The 19,556-nt window shown below is 46.1% G+C and overlaps 1 protein-coding gene across 1 annotated transcript in view; it reads left to right on the top strand.

Moving 5' to 3' along the window:
• The first annotated feature begins 794 nt into the window (after window positions 1-794).
• LOC115415755 (leucine-rich repeat and fibronectin type-III domain-containing protein 2-like) overlaps window positions 795-19,556 on the top strand; it is a 50,570-nt gene continuing 31,808 nt past the window's right edge. The window contains exons 1-2 of the mRNA XM_030129394.1: window positions 795-1,246; window positions 10,379-10,436. The gene's annotated coding sequence lies outside the window, so the exon portion shown is untranslated. The remainder of the gene's footprint in view (window positions 1,247-10,378; window positions 10,437-19,556) is intronic.

The raw sequence follows: 19,556 nt of genomic DNA, 5'->3' as shown, positions 1-19,556 counted from the left end.
AGTTCACTAATAGTATATTTGTATCAGGATACTTGATAGATAAAAGTATACTTTGGGAAGTATACTTCAAAACTTAAGTATACTTAATCAACTATACTTGAGGTATACTTCTTTTTGGTAAGGGTTATCTCTGTTGTCTCCTGTCTGTCTGTTTTCTTTTGTCTGTCTGTCTGTTGTCTGTCTGTTGTCTCCTGTCTGTCTGTTTTCTTTTGTCTGTCTGTTGTCTGTCTGTTGTCTCCTGTCTGTCTGTTTTCTTTTGTCTGTCTGTCTGTTGTCTCCTGTCTGTCTGTTTTCTTTTGTCTGTCTGTCTGTTGTCTGTCTGTTGTCTCCCGTCTGTCCGTTTTCTTTTGTCAGTCTGTTGTCAGTCTGTTGTCTCCTGTCTGTCTGTTTTCTTTTGTCTGTCTGTTGTCTGTCTGTTGTCTCCTGTCTGTCTGTTTTCTTTTGTCTGTCTGTTGTCTCCTGTCTGTCTGTTTTCTTTTGTCTGTCTGTCTGTTGTCTGTCTGTTGTCTCCCGTCTGTCTGTTTTCTTTTGTCAGTCTGTTGTCAGTCTGTTGTCTCCTGTCTGTCTGTTTTCTTTTGTCTGTCTGTTGTCTGTCTGTTGTCTCCTGTCTGTCTGTTTTCTTTTGTCTGTCTGTTGTCTCCTGTCTGTCTGTTTTCTTTTGTCTGTCTGTTGTCTGTCTGTTGTCTCCTGTCTGTCTGTTTTCTCTGTTGCCTCCGTTTGCTGTTTCTCCTCTGTCCACGCATGCGCAGTGTCTGTCCGTGTCTTGTATCTGCAGGTTTCAGATCCCATCGCAGACAACAGCCGCTCAGTCCGGACCAACACACACCGTCACCGCGTGTGGGCAGGATTTTACCGGGATCTACGGGTTTGCACCGGGTTTCTGACCATCTGGATATTTACGGTCTGACTCCGGTAAAGTTCAGACACGTCTCACCGCTTCTCAAACTCAAACGGCAGCTGATTCGGACGCGGTGGATTATCGGTGGATGCTCCGTGGATGCTCGCCGGTGTACGTGTCCGCACCGGGGCTGTCATCGGCGGAGCGGCGCCTTCTGACGCGCAAAAGCGAAACGAGATCCAGGCGTCTCCGTGAGTGCGACGACGAAGAGGGAAATGGAACCGACCGATTGGATTTAATGTGGGAGTGATACCGGCTGGAGTACCGGACGGACAGACCGACGGAAACACGGACGGAAGCAGCGACAGAAACAGACAGACACACCGACTGAAACACCGACTACACCAGGTAAGAACCGGAGGAGAACCGAGTCCTGGAACCAGGAGGAACTGGACTGGAGGTTTGGATCAGAAGGTTCTGTCTGTGGGAACCAAAGGGACTGAGAATAGAACAACAACAGTAATAATGACGGTAATAATAACAACAACAATAACAACAACAACAACAACAACAACAACAATAATAACAATAATAATAATAATAATAATAATAATAATAATAATAATAATATTACTTACAGTTGACTACAGTTGGACCCAGCATGTGTCCTCATTTCAGTCTGAATCTGAATCCCACGGTCCCCCATGGATCTGGACCCAGTTGGACTCTGTACTGTTGGACTCTGTACTGTTGGACCCTGTTCTGTTGGACTCTGTACTGTTGGACCCTGTTCTGTTGGACCCTGTACTGTTGGACCCTGTTCTGTTGGACTCTGTACTGTTGGACTCTGTACTGTTGGACTCTGTACTGTTGGACCCTGTACTGTTGGACACTGTACTATTGGACCCTGTACTGTTGGACTCTGTTACTGTTGGACTCTGTACTGTTGGACCCTGTTCTGTTGGACTCTGTACTGTTGGACTCTGTACTGTTGGACCCTGTTCTGTTTGACTCTGTACTGTTGGACTCTGTACTGTTGGACCCTGTACTGTTGGACCCTGTACCGTTGGACTCTGTACCTTTGGACTCTGTACCGTTGGACCCTGTACTGTTGGACTCTGTTTCTGTTGGACCCTGTACTGTTGGACCCTGTACTATTGGACCCTGTACTGTTGGACTCTGTTACTGTTGGACACTGTACTGTTGGACTCTGTTACTGTTGGACTCTGTACCGTTGGACCCTGTACTGTTGGACTCTGTTACTGCTGGACCCTGTACTGTTGGACACTGTACAATTGGACCCTGTACTGTTGGACTCTGTTACTGTTGGACCCTGTACTGTTGGACTCTGTTACTGTTGGACTCTGTACCGTTGGACCCTGTACTGTTGGACTCTGTTACTGTTGGACCCTGTACTGTTGGACACTGTACTATTGGACCCTGTTCTGTTGGACTCTGTACTGTTGGACTCTGTACTGTTGGACCCTGTTCTGTTGGACTCTGTACTGTTGGACTCTGTACTGTTGGACCCTGTACCGTTGGACCCTGTACTGTTGGACTCTGTTACTGTTGGACCCTGTACTGTTGGACACTGTACTATTGGACCCTGTAGTATTGGACCCTGTACTATTAGACCCTGTACTGTTGGACCCTGGTACTGTTGGACCCTGTACTATTGGACCCTGTACTGTTGGACCCTGTACTATTGGACCCTGTACTGTTGGACCCTGTACTGTTGGACACTGTACTGTTGGATCCTGGTACTGTTGGACCCTGTACTACTGGTTCTGTTTACAGCAGATATCCCAGTTCAGATCTGGACACTTCCACATAAGCTTCATTCTTTTCATGGGGGGTGGGGTGGGGGGGGGTCTGTGTGTGGGGGTTCTGAGTGGGTTTACTTAGACCGGTGTTGTACATTTTCATATGGGAGGGGTCTGTGTGTGTGTGTGTGTGTGGGGGGGGTCTGTGTGGGTTTACGTAGACTGGCCTTCAGTGACCATTTGAGGAGCTGTAGTTTCTGTCAGTTGTGCGTCGGCTTCATTTGTCATTTTCATGGGTGTGCATCTGCCTATCACTTGTCACATGACCACAGCTGGGGCTGATGGGTATTTGTGTTTGAGTGGCAGGTGCAGTGGGGACTGATGGGTATTTGTGTTTGACGGACAGGTGCAGGTACAGTGGGTTTGAGTGGCAGGTGCAGTGTGTTTGACGAGCAGGTGCAGGTGCAGTGGGTTTGACGGGCAGGTGCAGTGGGTTTGACAGACAGGTGCAGCGTGTTTGACGGACTGGTGCGGGTGCAGGTGCAGTGTGTTTGACGGGCGGGTGCAGGTGTGGGTGCGGGTGCAGGTGCAGTGTGACGGGCAGGTGCAGTGTGTTTGATGGGCAGGTGCAGGTGCAGTGTGTTTGACGAACAGGTGCAGGTACAGTGTGTTTGATGGACAGGTGCAGGTGTGGGTGCAGGTGCAGTGTGTTTGACGGACAGGTGCAGATGCAGTGTGTTTGATGGACAGGTGCAGGTGCAGTGTGTTTGATGGGCAGGTGCAGTGGGTTTGAGTGACAGGTGTGGGTGCAGTGTGTTTGACGGACAGGTGCAGGCGCGGGTGCAGGTGCAGGCACAGTGGGTTTGATGGACAGTTGCAGGTTCAGATGTACTGGGTTTGATGGACAGGTGCGGGTGCAGGCGCAGTGTGTTTGACGGACAGGTGCAGGTACAGTGTGTTTGATGGACAGGTGCAGGTGCAGTGTGTTTGACGAACAGGTGCAGGTACAGTGTGTTTGATGGACAGGTGCAGGTGCAGGTGCAGTGTGTTTGACGGACAGGTGCGGATGCAGTGTGTTTGACGGACAGGTGCAGGTGTAGGTGTAGTGGTTGTGATGGACAGGTGTGGGTGCAGGTGCAGTGTGTGTTTGATAGACAGGTGCAGTGTGTTTGGCGGACAGGTGCAGGTGCAGTGGGTTTGAGTGGCAGGCACAGATGCAGTGTGTTTGACAGACAGGAGCATGTGTGGGTGCAGGTGCAGTGGGTTTGAGTGGCAGGTGCAGTGTGTTTGACGGACAGGTGCAGCTGAAGGTGCAGTGTGTTTGACGGACAGGTGCAGGTACGGGTGCAGGTGCAGTGTGTTTGACGGACAGGTGCAGGCGCAGTGTTTGATGGACAGGTGCAGGTGCAGTGTGTTTGATGGACAGGTGCAGGTGCACTGTGTTTGATGGACAGGTGCAGGTGCAGTGTGTTTGACGGGCAGGTGCAGTGTGTTTGACGGACAGGTGCAGGTGCAGTGTGTTTGATGGACAGGTGCAGGTGCAGTGTGTTTAACGGGCAGGTGCAGTGTGTTTGACGGACAGGTGCAGGTGCAGTGGGTTTGATGGGCAGGTGCAGTGTGTTTGACGGACAGGTGCAGTGTGTTTGACGGACAGGTGCAGGTGCAGTGTGTTTGATGGATAGGTGCAGGTGCAGTGTGTTTGACGGACAGGTGCAGTGTGTTTGACGAACAGGTGCAGGTGCAGTGTGTTTGATGGACAGGTGCAGGTGCAGTGTGTTTGACGGACAGGTGCAGTGTGTTTGATGGACAGGTGCAGGTGCAGTGAGTTTGACGGGCAGGTGCAGTGTGTTTGATGGACAGGTGCAGGTGCAGTGTGTTTGACAGACAGGTGCAGGTGCAGTGTGTTTGACGGACAGATGCAGGTGCAGTGGGTTTGAGTGGCAGGTGCAGTGTGTTTGACGGACAGGTGCACGCGCAATGTTTTTGACGGACAGGTGCAGATATGGCTGCAGGTGCAGTGTGTTTGACGGACAGGTGCAGGTGAAGGTGCAGTGTGTTTGACGGACAGGTGCAGGTACGGGTGCAGGTGCAGTGTGTTTGACGGACAGGTGCAGGCGCAGTGTTTGATGGACAGGTGCAGGTGCAGTGTGTTTGATGGACAGGTGCAGGTGCAGTGTGTTTGACGGGCAGGTGCAGTGTGTTTGACGGACAGGTGCAGGTGCAGTGTGTTTGATGGACAGGTGCAGGTGCAGTGTGTTTAACGGGCAGGTGCAGTGTGTTTGACGGACAGGTGCAGGTGCAGTGGGTTTGATGGATAGGTGCAGGTGCAGTGTGTTTGACGGACAGGTGCAGTGTGTTTGACGAACAGGTGCAGGTGCAGTGTGTTTGATGGACAGGTGCAGGTGCAGTGTGTTTGACGGACAGGTGCAGCGTGTTTGATGGACAGGTGCAGGTGCAGTGAGTTTGACGGGCAGGTGCAGTGTGTTTGATGGACAGGTGCAGGTGCAGTGTGTTTGACAGACCGGTGCAGGTGCAGTGTGTTTGACGGACAGGTGCAGGTGTAGTGTGTTTGATGGACAGGTGCAGTGTGTTTGACGGACAGGTGCAGGTGCAGTGTGTTTGACGGACAGGTGCAGGTGCAGTGTGTGTTTGACGCTGCGGTGGCAGAACCCTCGTCCTTAATCTCTCTGTCTACTTAGAAATGACCTTTGGCTCACAGGATTAGAGCCGTGTCCTAATAGACTTAGCATGAACCTCCAACACATATTCTGCTGTCATGTTAGAGATGACTGCTGGGAGGGGCCAGGGCTGGGGGGGGGGGGGGGGGCATTAATCTACCTCAGCAGCGTCCATGGTTGAGTGCAGTGCCACAGTGAAACTGGTAATCCTCTGGTAATCACAGCTTAAAACTGTCAGTGTTATGATTCACTTATATCACAGTTGTATTAAATGGAAAACGGGGGGGGGGGGGGGGGGGGGGAGGGGGGAGGAGGAGGAAGAGGAGGAGGCGCAGCTGTTTGGTCGGACTGTTGGAGACAAATAAGTCCGACCGACTGCTGCACAGAGACACGAATAAGGCTGTTCGAAAACATCAGTTCTGCAATATATGGTGACACTTCTTTTCACATATACTATATGGATATTAAAAAGAACTGTATGGATATTTTTAGGTATTTATTCAAATGCACATATTGTGTATTTTCATTTTTGTTTTCTTGTTTTTCTTTCTTGTTTAAATTGTATTTATTATATATATTTAACACTGTTTTATTAAATAATGATTATTTGAATCATCCTAAAAACACTTTTAACTGACAGGCAGATGGGAGTTCCTCTGGAAACGAGGAGAATTAGAACAATTTTGTGATAGAACATTAGATCCTGTTGTGATTAAATAACAATTGAGTGTGTTTTGTGTCAGTAGTTGTGTGTCAGTAGTAGCTGTGTGTCTGTAGTAGTTGTGTGTGTAGTTATGTGTCAGTAGTAGTTGTGTGTCAGTAGTTGTGTGCTGTAGTTGTATGTCAGTAGTAGTTGTGTGTGTGTAGTTGCGTGTCAGTAGTAGTTGTGTCTATATTTGTGTCAGTAGTATTTGTGTCTGTAGTTGTGTCAGTAGTAGTTGTGTGTCAGTAGTTGTGTGTCAGTAGTAGTTGTGTCAGTAGTTGTGTGTCAGTAGTTATGTGTCAGTAGTAATTGTGTGTCAGTAGTTGTGTGCTGTAGTTGTATGTCAGTAGTAGTTGTGTGTCAGTAGTAGTTGTGTGTGTAGTTGTGTGTCAGTAGTAGTTGTGTGTGTGTAGTTGTGTGTCAGTAGTAGTTGTGTCTATATTTGTGTGTCAGTAGTAGTTGTGTGTCAGTAGTAGTTGTGTGTGTGTAGTTGTATGTCAGTAGTAGTTGTGTGTCAGTAGTAGTTGTGTGTGTGTGTAGTTGTGTGTCAGTAGTAGTTGTGTCTATATTTGTGTGTCAGTAGTAGTTGTGTGTCAGTAGTATTTGGGTCTGTAGTTGTGTCAGTAGTAGTTGTGTGCCAATAGTTGTGTGTCAGCAGTAGTTGTGTCTGTAGTTGTGTGTCAGTAGTAGGTGTGTCTGTAGTTGTGTGTCACTGGTTGTGTGTCAGTAGTTAGGTGTCAGTGTGTGCTGGTCTGGACTCTGGTCTAGTTTGTCTAATTCCTTGTCAGCTGACCCTCTGGGCCTCAGCCGATCCACCAGCTATAAATAAAACCACATATGGACACTAAGCCCATGATCCATAGGGTTAGACACACACACACACACACACACACACACACACACACACACACACACACACACACACAATACTGTGGTCGTCGTCCTGACCATGTGTGTTCTGTCAGACAGAAACAGAACAGGTAGAACACATAGAACTGAATAGAACAGAACAGGTTTGGGTTTGGGTTGTAGTTCAGGACCAGAACAGGATCCCAATGATCCAGGCTGAACCTGAACCCCCTGTGTGTGTGTGTGTGTGTGTGTGTGCGTGTGCGTGTGTGCATGTGTGTGTGTTAGTCCAACCCTTAAACCAGGACAGTGGTTCCCAGGAGACTGAAGCGAACAAAGGCTTTGAAGTGAAGAAACAACACACAGCCTGGACTGAACACCCCCCACCACTGCGCGCACACACACACACACACACACACACACACACACACACACCACTATGATGGTGTTCAGATCCACTCTATCCAACACATGAAGCTAATCAACCCCCCCCCCCCCCCGGTGCTTCATTAAACAGTCGGTGCATTTTGGAACAGATTAGTGTGTGTTTGTCAAAAAGCAGAATCATCAGACAGTATTTAGGTCAAATGCAATGCATGATGGGAGTCTGCGCTGGGTGGAAGGCATGTGACTGAACTGAAGTAAAGGATTCAAATAAAACCAGATCCAGATCAACCTGGACCCCTGTAGACCTGAGCAGACTGAAGTGGTCTGACCTGGACCCCTGTAGACCTGAAGAGACTGAGGTGGTCTGACCTGGACCCCTGTAGACCTGAGCAGACTGAGGTGGTCTGACCTGGACCCCTGTAGACCTGAGGAGACTGAGGTGGTCTGACCTGGACCCCTGTAGACCTGAGCAGACTGAGGTGGTCTGACCTGGACCCTTGTAGACCTGAGGAGACTATTAGTAGGGTTAGGGTTAACCCTCTAACACACATATATGCTAGGGTTAGGGTTCTGGACCTAACCCTAAAGACATAACCCTAACCCTAGGCCCAGAACCCTAACCCTAGGCCCAGAACCCTAACCCTAGGCCCAGAACCCTAACCTTAGGTCCAGAACCCTAACCCTAGGTCCAGAACCCTAACCTTAGGTCCAGAACCCTAACCCTGGGCCCAGAACCCTAACCTTAGGTCCAGAACCCTAACCCTAGGCCAGTGGTCCAGTACTCCAGTAGTCCATTTCAGAGTCAGGATAGTGTCAGGGATTAGCTGACCCCCCCCCCCCCCCCGAATCTGAACCTCAGGGTTTGGCCCAGATCAGCGCTGTTGGTTTAATTCTGTAAATGAGGGATCAGCGGTCCAGAATGACCGTTTGGATCAGAGATCTGGAGATCTAGACTGACCGTTTGGATCAGAGGTCCAGAATGACCGTTTGGATCAGAGATCTAGACTGACCGTTTGGATCAGAGATCTAGACTGACCGTTTGGATCAGAGGTCCAGAATGACCGTTTGGATCAGTGGTCCAGACTGACCGTTTGGATCAGAGGTCCAGAATGACCGTTGGGATCAGAGGTCCAGAATGACCGTTTGGATCAGCGGTCCAGACTGACCGTTTGGATCAGAGGTCCAGAATGACCGTTTGGATCAGAGGTCCAGACTGACCGTTCGGATCAGAGGTCAAGAATGACTGTTTGGATCAGAGGCCCAGAATGACCGTTTGGATCAGAGGCCCAGAATGACCGTTTGGATCAGAGGCCCAGAATGACCGTTTGGATCAGAGGTTCAGACTGACTGTTTGGATCAGAGGTCTAGAATGACCATTTGGATCAGAGGTCCAGAATGACTGTTTGGATCAGAGGTCCAGAATGACCGTTTGGATCAGAGGTCCAGACTGACCGTTTGGATCAGAGGTCCAGACTGACCGTTTGGATCAGAGGTCCAGAATGACCGTTTGGATCAGAGGTCCAGACTGACTGTTTGGATCAGAGGTCCAGACTGACCGTTTGGATCAGAGGTCCAGAATGACTGTGTGGATCAGAGGTCCAGAATGACCGTTTGGATCAGAGGTCCGGAACCAGAACACACACATTTATAGAATTAATGTGTGTTCTTGTAGATGTTCTGTTGTGTGTTCTGAACCTGTGACCTTTGACATCCACTGATATGTGTGTTCTGGTTCTGGTTCCATGGGTTTAGGAGGAAATCAGCTGGAATGTTGTAGTAGTAAAGAATACAAAACTGAAGTGGCAGAAGCAGGTAGAGAACATCTGGACCCAGTCTGGACTGGAGGTCCAGACTGGGTCCAGATGGGCTGTATTATCGTTGTCAGTATGGGGTTAGGGTTAGTATATTATTGTCCTCATCTTTGGGGTAAAATATACCAAGTTTGTTCAAAGAATTGTGAAATATTGTTTTTTTGATTTTTTTAATGAATTTTTAGCCTTTTCCAAATCCTGTTGGTTTTTAATGGGACACATTTCAAAGTGTTATCAGTTGAAAACAGTTGAACATATTGATATAATTACTGTTGATAATAGATAGGGAGTTACATATGGGCTTTGATTTGGTGCCATGACCTTTGACCTTTAGTGATGTTCAGTATGCTGTTGGACTACAGGAGCCTTGGTCCTCACAGTGGACTGTTCCTGAATGGATCCACATTAGGAACAACGGTGGAACCCAAATCCCCCCCTGCCTTTCCACGCCCCCATTAGATCATGTGACCCAAAACCCCTCCTGCCTGTCCACGCCCCCATTAGATCATGTGACCCACTGAGCTGGTATGTGGGTCCTATTAATATTAAGAAGCACTTAGGAGGCTGTGTGGGACATGTACAAATGCCAGCGGTCTTAATATTTTTAAAAATAGAACCGTCTCTGTATAACGTGTGTACAGTTTTTCCAGTTTACTGGAGTTAGGGTTAGAGTTACCTAGATGATGATGATGACAACGCCGACGACGATGATGATGATGTGTCTCCTGGTGGATTCAGGTGAGAAAGGCTGAGGAACTCACAGACAGAAGCAGAGGCTCATGGGAAATCTGCATTTAGCCTTCAGTGGAAGGTGCATGTGCATCTGTGCATTTATGCTAATCATGTTTGTCACATATGTGAGTGGGTGCATCATCACCTACACCAACAAGCCCCCCCACCCCCCCCACCCCACCCCCACCCCCACCCCCATATTTAAATGTTAGTCCTTGCCTTCACTTGCACAGTGTGATGACTCATTGTCATAGTCGGCGGCAGAGACGATTAAAAAAACAGTCCACAGCTTTGGGTCTGTGTGAGTCAGAGGACTGAACCATATGGAGGGAAAAGGCCTGTGTGAGTCCAGCTGTGGTTGAGGGTTCGACTCCTGGCTCTGGTTCATTGTGAAACTCCGGACTCATTCCAGAAAAATCCAGAAGGAATCCAAAGAATTAGAGGAGACATGATGTCACTAAACATAAATCTGATTTAGAGCATTTTATTGAACCTTTTTGAATGTATTTCTTGTCAAATCACAATGAAAATAAACATAACATGCCTCCCATGTGTTCAGTGTTCATAAACGGGTGTTTCCATCTAACAAACAGCTGATGTTTGTTTGTCTTTTGTAGGAATGGCCCTGGACGTCCGTCAACAGTCGGCTGTGTTCGTCATATCAGCTGATACCAGGTGAGTCCAACGTAGAAGCCCCGCCCCAGGACTCTGGACCATCTGCCCCCCTTTATCCACTGAAGCCCAGCCTGGATCCACAGGGCTCAGAACCGGTCTGTTTGTGTGTGTGTAAACTCTATTAACTCTGTAGTGTTAATTCAGTGTTTATTAGTGTGTGTATAAACTCTGGTCTGGGCTGTCAGGTCTTCTGTATCAGGTCTTCTGGATCAGGTCTTCTGGATCAGGTCTTCTGTGTCAGGTCTTCTGGATCAGGTCTTCTGTATCAGGTCTTCTGTGTCAGGTCTTCTGGATCAGGTCTTCTGCGTCAGGTCTTCTGGATCAGGTCTTCTGTATTAGGTCTTCTGTGTCAGGTCTTCTGGATCAGGACTTCTGTATGAGGTCTTCTGTATCAGGTCTTCTGGTTCAGGTCTGCTCTGCCAGGTCTTCTGTATCAGGTCCTCTGTATCAGGTCTTCTTTGTCAGGTCTTCTGCGTCAGGTCTGCTGTGTCAGGTCTGCTGTGTCAGGTCTTCTGTATCAGGTCTTCTGCGTCAGGTCTCCTGTATCAGGTCTCCAAATCAGGTCTTCTGTGTCAGGTCTTCTGTGTCAGGTCTTCTGCGTCATGTCTGCTGTGTCAGGTCTTCTATATCAGGTCTTCTGTATCAGGTCTTCTTTATCAGGTCTTTTGCGTCAGGTCTTCTGCATCAGGTCTTCTGTATCAGGTCTTCTGTATCAGGTCTTCTGTGTCAGGTCTTCTGTGTCAGGTCTTCTGTATTAGTTCTTCTGTGTCAGGTCTTTTGCGTCAGATCTTCTGTATCAGGTCTTCTGCGTCAGGTCCTCTGCGTCAGGTCCTCTGTGTCAGGTCTTCTGTATCAGGTCTTCTGGATCAGGTCTTCCTGTATCAGGTCTTCTGCATCAGGTCTTCTGGATCAGGTCTTCTGGATCAGGTCTTCTGGATCAGGTCTTCTGCATCAGGTCTTCTGTATCAGGTCTTCTGTATCAGGTCTTCCTGTATCAGGTCTTCTGCGTCAGGTTAATGCGACATTTGATTTGATTCTGATTTGAATTGATAAAGCACTTTGTGACTCTGTGAAAAGTGCTCTATAAATAAAATTTACTTACTTACTTAGGTCTTCTGTATCAGGTCTTCTGGATCAGGTCTTCTGTATGAGGTCTTCTGTATCAGGTCTTCTGGTTCAGGTCTGCTGTGCCAGGTCTTCTGTATCAGGTCTCCTGTATCAGGTCTTCTGTATCAGGTCTTCTGCGTCAGGTCTGCTGTGTCAGGTCTTCTATATCAGATCTTCTGTATCAGGTCTTCTTTATCAGGTCTTTTGCGTCAGGTCTTCTGCATCAGGTCTTCTGTATCAGGTCTTCTGTATCAGGTCTTCTGTGTCAGGTCTTTTGCGTCAGATCTTCTGTATCAGGTCTTCTGCGTCAGGTCTTCTGTATCAGGTCTTCTGTATTAGTTGTTCTGTGTCAGGTCTTTGCGTCAGATCTTCTGTATCAGGTCTTCTGCGTCAGGTCTTCTGTATCAGGTCTTCTGCGTCAGGTCCTCTGTATCAGGTCTTCTGTATTAGTTGTTCTGTGTCAGGTCTTTTGCGTCAGATCTTCTGTATCAGGTCTTCTGCGTCAGGTCTTCTGTATCAGGTCTTCTGCGTCAGGTCCTCTGTGTCAGGTCTTCTGGATCAGGTCTTCCTGTATCAGGTCTTTTGCGTCAGGTCTTCTGTATCAGGTCTTCTGCGTCAGGTCCTCTGTGTCAGGTCTTCTGTATCAGGTCTTCTGGATCAGGTCTTCCTGTATCAGGTCTTCTGCGTCAGGTCTTCTGTATCAGGTCTTCTGGATAAGGTCTTCCTGTATCAGGTCTTCTGCGTCAGGTCTTCTGTATCAGGTCTTCTATGTCAGGTCTTCTGTGTCAGGTCTTTTGCGTCAGGTCTTCTGTATCAGGTCTTCTATGTCAGGTCTTCTGTGTCAGGTCTTTTGCGTCAGGTCTTCTCCGTCAGGTCTTCTGGATCAGGTCTTCTGGATCAGGTCTTCCTGTATCAGGTCTTCTGCGTCATTCAATTCCAACCAGTGTTTTAGACAAAGGCAGGTTCATCAGCAGGTAAAGACATGGAAGGCCTCCTGAACTCCTGCTGGGAGTTTATTCGGAACAGTTTGGAATTTGTCAAAAGTTTGAATGGAGTTTGGTCAAATTAGAGCTGTGTGGTTTTCAGATCTCTGACTTGAAATGAGATTTACGTGTTATTGCTCTACGACTGTATAGTCTATTGGATTAAATTATCAGGAGGGGACTGTATATATATATATATATATATATATATATATATATATATATATATATATATATAGGTACACAGGGTGGGGAAGCAAAATTTATAATGAACATTTAGTTGTTTTTTCTCAGCAGACACTACGTCAGTTGTTTTGAACCCAAACATATACTGATGTCATAATCATACCTAACACTATTATCCATACCTTTTCACAAACTTTTGCCCATATGAGTAATCAGGAAAGCAAACGTCAAAGAGTGTGTGATTTGCTGAATGCACTCGTCACACCAAAGGAGATTTCAGAAATAGTTGGAGTGTCCATAAAGACTGTTTATAATGGAAAGAAGAGAATGACTATGAGCAAAACTATTACCAGAAAGTCTGGAAGATACTATTAAAGAAGAATGGGAGAAGTTGTCACCCCAATATTTGAGGAACACTTGCACAAGTTTCAGGAAGCGTGTGAAGGCAGTTATTGAGAAAGAAGGAGGACACATAGAATAAAAACATTTTCTATTATGGACATTTTCTTGTGGCAAATAAATTCTCATGACTTTCAATAAACTAATTGGTCATACACTGTGTTTCAATCCCTGCCTCAGAATATTGTACATTTTGCTTCCCCACCCTGTGTGTGTGTGTATATATATATATATATATATATATATATATATATATATATACATATATATATACACACACACACACACATATATATATATGTATATTATATATATATATATATATATATATAAAATTGTTTGCCATCGGTAAATGTCATCTTATTATTATTTATTAGGGGGCCAAGCCCGCGGGGACTGGGGGACGCGTATGCCAGTTCCAGCGGTGCTGTGGAACCCTATTGTTTTTGTATGGATTTTTATTCATCATCATCATCAATATTATTATTTTTATTCTTCCGTTGATAAAACTGTTACTGCAGCCTAAACCATACATGGTACAGTGGTGCAATTTGGAGGGTTGGTCCAGACCCCTGCAGGGACCTCAGACGCAAAAATGCACATATATTCACAAGCAGGGGGCGCTATAATCAAGGACAATGCGTTTTGGCCTATAACTCCCACACCGTATGTCGCACATTCAAAAACCTTATATCCTCGGATTCCCTGAATAGTACTGAATCAAGTGAGCTAGGCCACGCCCATTTCCGCCATGACTTTTTTCCCCGCAAAATGGCAAAAACTGAAAAACCTACTTTTTCGAACTCCGACTTGGGAGTTTGTCCGATCTGCATGAATTTTGGCACATACACTCTTCTCATAAGCCTGATCCAAAGTTATCACAAGAATTTTTTTTGGTCGAAAAATGCGCAAATAATTAAAGAACAAATTTCTGTAGCTAGCTGAAAAAATGCTAACTCTTACATATCTCAGTCAAAGTAAAAGCTATCAACACCAGATCTTAGATCCTTGGTTGTCATGTGACTGTGAGGGTATGAGCCGAATTTGGTGAATGTTGGCCACTAGGGGGCACTGCAAATATGAAAAATTTATATCTCCTAAACGGCAACACCGATTTCTATGAAATTTGGTGGGTATGATGAAGGGCCCTTCCTGAGGCCATATCTTGAAGATGGGTGTGGCTTAACAATGTGGGCGTGGCTTATTACAAGTTAAACAACAAACATTTCCTACAGCTGAACTGTTCTGCTGAGGGCTGTGAAATTTCTATGGACCCTATAGAATAGGACACAGATCTACCAGAGCAAAAACTGTGGATGTGCTCCACTAGGTGGCGCTATAACGGACAAATACGCGTTTTGCCTCTAACTTCCACATTTTAAATGACACATTCATAAACTTTACATCTTTGTATTCCTTGGATAGAGGTGAGTCTTCTGACATAGGCCACGCCCACTTCCACTGCATATTTTTCTTTCTAAGTTGCTACATATCGAAAACATACTTTTTCAAACTCCGATGAGGGTTTAAGCCCCATTGGCTTCAAACTTTGCACAGACAATCTCCAGAGGCTTCTGATCTAAAGTTATTACAATCAGTTTGCTGCTGTAAAAAATGCGCTAGTGATAAATGTACAAATTTTTTTGCTAGCGAAAAAACACATATTGTTGCATATCTTTGTCAAAATAAATGCTATCCACATTAAACTTAAGATACTTGTTTTAAAGGTCAACCAGAAGCTCTGTACCAAGTTTGGCGAAAATCGGACAATAGGTGGCGCTATAAGCAGAGAAAAACCAAGTCACAAAAAAGTTGGTCCGATTCACACGAAATTCGGTGAGCATGATGTGGGGTCACTCCTGAGACCAGCTGTAAAGTTTGGTAATGATTGGTCAATGTGGGTGTAATTTATTACAACAAATCCCAGTCCCACACATTCCTCCTTTTGCATTCCTAATGCATTGGTCCCATTCCAGTGAATGCAGGGAATCCGGCTCCAACTGTTCCTGCAGCCTAAAGCGTACATGGTAGAGCGCTGACATTTGGAGGGTTGGTCCAGACCCCTGCACGGAACTGAGACGCAAACAATTATATATGTCCACCAGCAGGGGGCCATAGAACCAAGGCATATGCATTTTGGTCTATAACTCCCACACTGCATATCACACATTAAAAAACCTCATATCCTCAGATTCCCTGAATAGGGTTGAATCACATGGGCGTGGTCAGGCAGATTTGGGGGATGACTTTTAAACCGGCAAAATTGCGAAAACTGGAAAACCTACTTTTTCAAACTCCTACTTGGGATTTGGTCCAATCTTCTTGAATCTTAGCATGTACGCTCTTCCCATCGACATGATACTAAGTTATCAATAGAATTTTGTTCGGTCAAAAAATTTGAAAATTATTGATGAATAAATTTCTGTAGCTAGCGAAAAAAATGTTAACTATTACATATCTCGGACAAATTAAATGCTATCAACACCAAATAGTAGGTACTTGGTTAACATGTCACTGTGAGGGTATGAGCCAAATTTGATGAATGTTAGCCTCTATTGGGTGCTGCTAATATGTGAATTTTTTATCTCTGTAAAGCCTTTACAGATTTCAACGAAATTTGGTGAGTATGATGTGAGGTCACTCCTGAGACCAGCTGTAAAGTTTAGTAATGATTGGTCTACGTGAGTGTAATCTATTCCAACTAATCCCAGTCCCACACATTCCTCCTTCCACTCTACTGGTGCATTTGTCCCATTCCAGTGAATACAGCGGCTCAGACGGTGGAATACTAACTCCAACTGTAAACCCTTATGAACGGGGCCCAGCCTCCACCAGCTCAGCCCCAGACCCACGTCCTTCGAGGACGACTTCCGTGGGCTCTGTGGGGCCTGGGGTCCGAGTGGGCGGGGAGGCTTGGCCCCCGTTCATAACTGCTCGCAGTTCTAGTTTTTTTTTAATTCTTTATTTGGAAAAGTACATGTTACAAAACTTCTGTTACAGCCATAGTTCAATTTCTACACATCAAATGAAGATTTTTTCCAAGATTTTTTGTCATATAAAGAATGCATAAAATAAAAGAAAAAAAGAAAAGAAAAAAAGAAAAGTGGGCTGGAGGAGAGGGCTTACTCCACTACTTCATTGATAAGACAAGACTCTATAAGGTGTGAATGTTTACATCACTCTAAACAGAAATGTTTCACATATAAGTATTCACATCACTGATGCATTCATTTCACATCCATTACAAATTTAACATAGTTTGTCCATTTTGACCAAATAGTGAAAACAGATTCCTTTTGACCCTTAAAACCAAATGTCAACTTCTCCAGAATGTAATTGTCCTGTCCCATGTCCATCCATTCTTCAGTTGTGGGTGCTTCAGTCTTTAACCATTTTCTCCTGATAGTTTTTTACTCGCTGCCAAAAGCATTAACAACAGTTTTTTATCTTTCGGAGTCCAGTTCTCACATGAAATATCTCCTAAGTGTAGGGCTTCACATTTACAAGGAATTTTTTCAGTTAAAATGTGATTTAAATGTTCACACAGCTGTTCCCAAAATGGTTTGATGACTGGACAACTCCAGAAAATATGACAGTGCTGGCGTTCTTTGTCCCACAGAGTGTCCAACAGGTGTCTCCACTGCCCTCATGTTTTTTCTGGGCTGGAGTTACAAAAAATCTAACAATACTTTTCCAACAGAATTCCCTCCAGTTGTTGGAGCTTGAGGTCATCCATTGTAGTTTGAGGATCTTTTCCCATCTGTCCGCTGGTAGAACTAGGTTTCCTTCTTCTCCCACTTCTTTCCAATGTGGTCTGTGTCAGCCTTCATAGACAGCAGAACACCGCTGGAGAACCTGGAAACAGCTTTGGTGCATGGGTCTGATTTAAACAGGGATAAAAACATATTAAAGAAATTAAGACCAGCTGATTCCCAGGTATCTCGTAGATTCTGGTGAAAATAAGATCTAACCTGCAGATACCTGCAGAAGTCCTCCTTTTCCAACCCATGAGATCTCTTAAGTTCTTCAAAACTCTGAAACACCCCTGTGTGCATGAATGAGTCATCTGTGGTCAGTCCTTTCCTGATCCACCTTTTGAATCTCCCATCACTCTGGTTTGGTTTAAATGCTGAGTCAAAGCCGCACCACCTGAGTATTTTGATCTGGTTATCTATTTGACAGATTTTAATTATCTTTTTCCAGGAATCCAGCATTGTGTGTAACATTGAATCACCTGGTACCTTTAACTCATTTTGTAATTCTTTATCCATAAACACAGACATTATAGGTATTCCTTCCACTGATGTACCTTCTATGTCCTCCCACCTGCTTTGTATGACAGAAAGCACAAACACATTAAAGGTCTTAGCCGTGCTGCCAGATAATATTCCTTTAGATTGGGAAGACCCAGACCACCTTTTCCTTTTTCAACTGCAGAACTTTGTAGCTTACTCTAGCCTTTTTCCCATGCCAAATATATTGCGATATTAATCTGTCCCACTCTACAAATTGCCTGATATTAGTATTGATAGACACCGAAATAAATACAACAAGCGTGGAAGAAAGTTAATTCTGACTGACTCTGTTCTGGAATATAAATGTAAATAGGGGATCACATTCCACCTTTGTATCTCTGCATTTAGCTTTGTTGTTAGGGGGCCACAGTTCGCCTCAGAAGTCCTGGAAAACTCTTTGGTTAGTATGACACCTAAATATTTGACAGATTCAGCTTCCCAATTCCATCTGTACAAATTCCTGATTTTATTTGGTGGGCTGTAGTTTAGTGTGAAGACCTGGGTTTTGTTAATATTAATCTTGTAACCTGACACTGAACCATATTCCTTGATCATTTTCATAAATTTTGTTAAGGTTTGCGTTGGGTTGGTTAAGGTTAACAGCAAATCATCCACAAATAAGGACAGTTTTCGTTGACCAGATGCCATCTGAACTCCTGTAATGTCAGGACTCTGCCCTATCCATTGACTTAACGGCTCTATAAAAAAGATGAAGAAGAGTGGCGAGACTGTTAGGACAGATAGTACGAGTACTGGACCCAGATGCAAGACCCTCAGACAGGAGTACAGTTAAAAGGGATTTATTAGTAATAGTCAGAGTAACAGGTTCACACAGAATGGAAATGAATATATCTTCAGCTGGACTGAGTTGGGGAATCGTCTCGGCTTCGGATCTTAAGTGAACCACGTTACGGCCCAGGTCGGGAGCACACGAGGGGAACCCGACTAGGAGATAGCAAAGGAGAATCAGAGGGCAAACCAGGTCATACACGGGCAGACAATCAGACAGGCAAACGTACATAGGGTCAGGCAGGCTCACGTACCGATAGTCCAGGCAGGGGTCAAAACCAGGAAAAGGCACCAAGGCGGAGGAACAGACAGGGGTCAGGCGTATTCTCGGGTGTGATGGACAAACCAGGTCGAAGGCAGACGAGCAGGCAGACGAGGAACAGGCAGAGTCGGAGGTCGATGGGCAAAACAGGTCACAACAGGCAGGCAGGATCAAAAAACGCTGGTAAGTTATCACACCAAGGGTTGAAAACGAACTGGCAACGAACAGGGGAAAACACAGGGTTTAAATACACAAGAGGGCGGGAAGACAATTGGACACAGGTGGAGACAATCAGGGAGGAGTCAGGTAATCAGGGAAAAGGTGAACACAAAGAGGAAGTAAAGACACCAGACAAGACACATGAGGGAAACTAACAAAATAAAACAGGAAACAACACACAAGACAGACAAAACAAGTAAAAGTCCAGGGACTGATATGACAGAACCCCCCCCCCTCAAGGGACGGCTCCAGACGGCCCAGGAACCTCAGGATGACGATGATGGAAATCCCTGATGAGCTCCGGGTCCAGGATGAAGGACGCAGGGACCCAGGACCGCTCTTCTGGTCCGTACCCCTCCCAATCCACCAGGTACTGGAATCCTCTTCCACGGCGGCGGGCCGCTAGGAGACGTCGTACTGAGTACACCGGGTCACCATCGATGAGCCGAGGCGGCGGTGGGGGCGGAGTGGGGGGTACCAGCCGGCTTTCCCTCGCAGGCTTGACTTGACTAACATGAAACGTGGGATGGATCTTCATGGTTCGGGGCAGCCTTAAACAGACTGAAACAGGATTAATAACCTTTGATATGGGAAATGGGCCAACAAACCTGGGCGCCAGCTTGCGGTTCTCCACCCTTAATGGGAGATGACGTGTGGATAGCCATACCCGCTGGTCCTGCTGATAGGCCGGCGCCGGGGTCCTGCGGCGGTCCGCCATGGTCTTATAGTAACCGACCGACTTTAATAAAGCCTGTCTGGCCCGCATCCAGGTCCTCCTACAACGTCTGATGAGGGCCTGGGCAGAGGGAACGCTGACCTCTCTCTCCGAAGATGCAAACAGGGGCGGTTGATATCCATACACGATATGGAATGGAGACAA

This window comes from Sphaeramia orbicularis, unplaced genomic scaffold (assembly GCF_902148855.1).
Source record: "Sphaeramia orbicularis unplaced genomic scaffold, fSphaOr1.1, whole genome shotgun sequence".
NCBI lineage: Eukaryota > Metazoa > Chordata > Actinopteri > Kurtiformes > Apogonidae > Sphaeramia > Sphaeramia orbicularis.
Note: the sequence above shows the minus strand (reverse complement) of the source record. Positions and strands in the feature narration are given on the sequence as shown.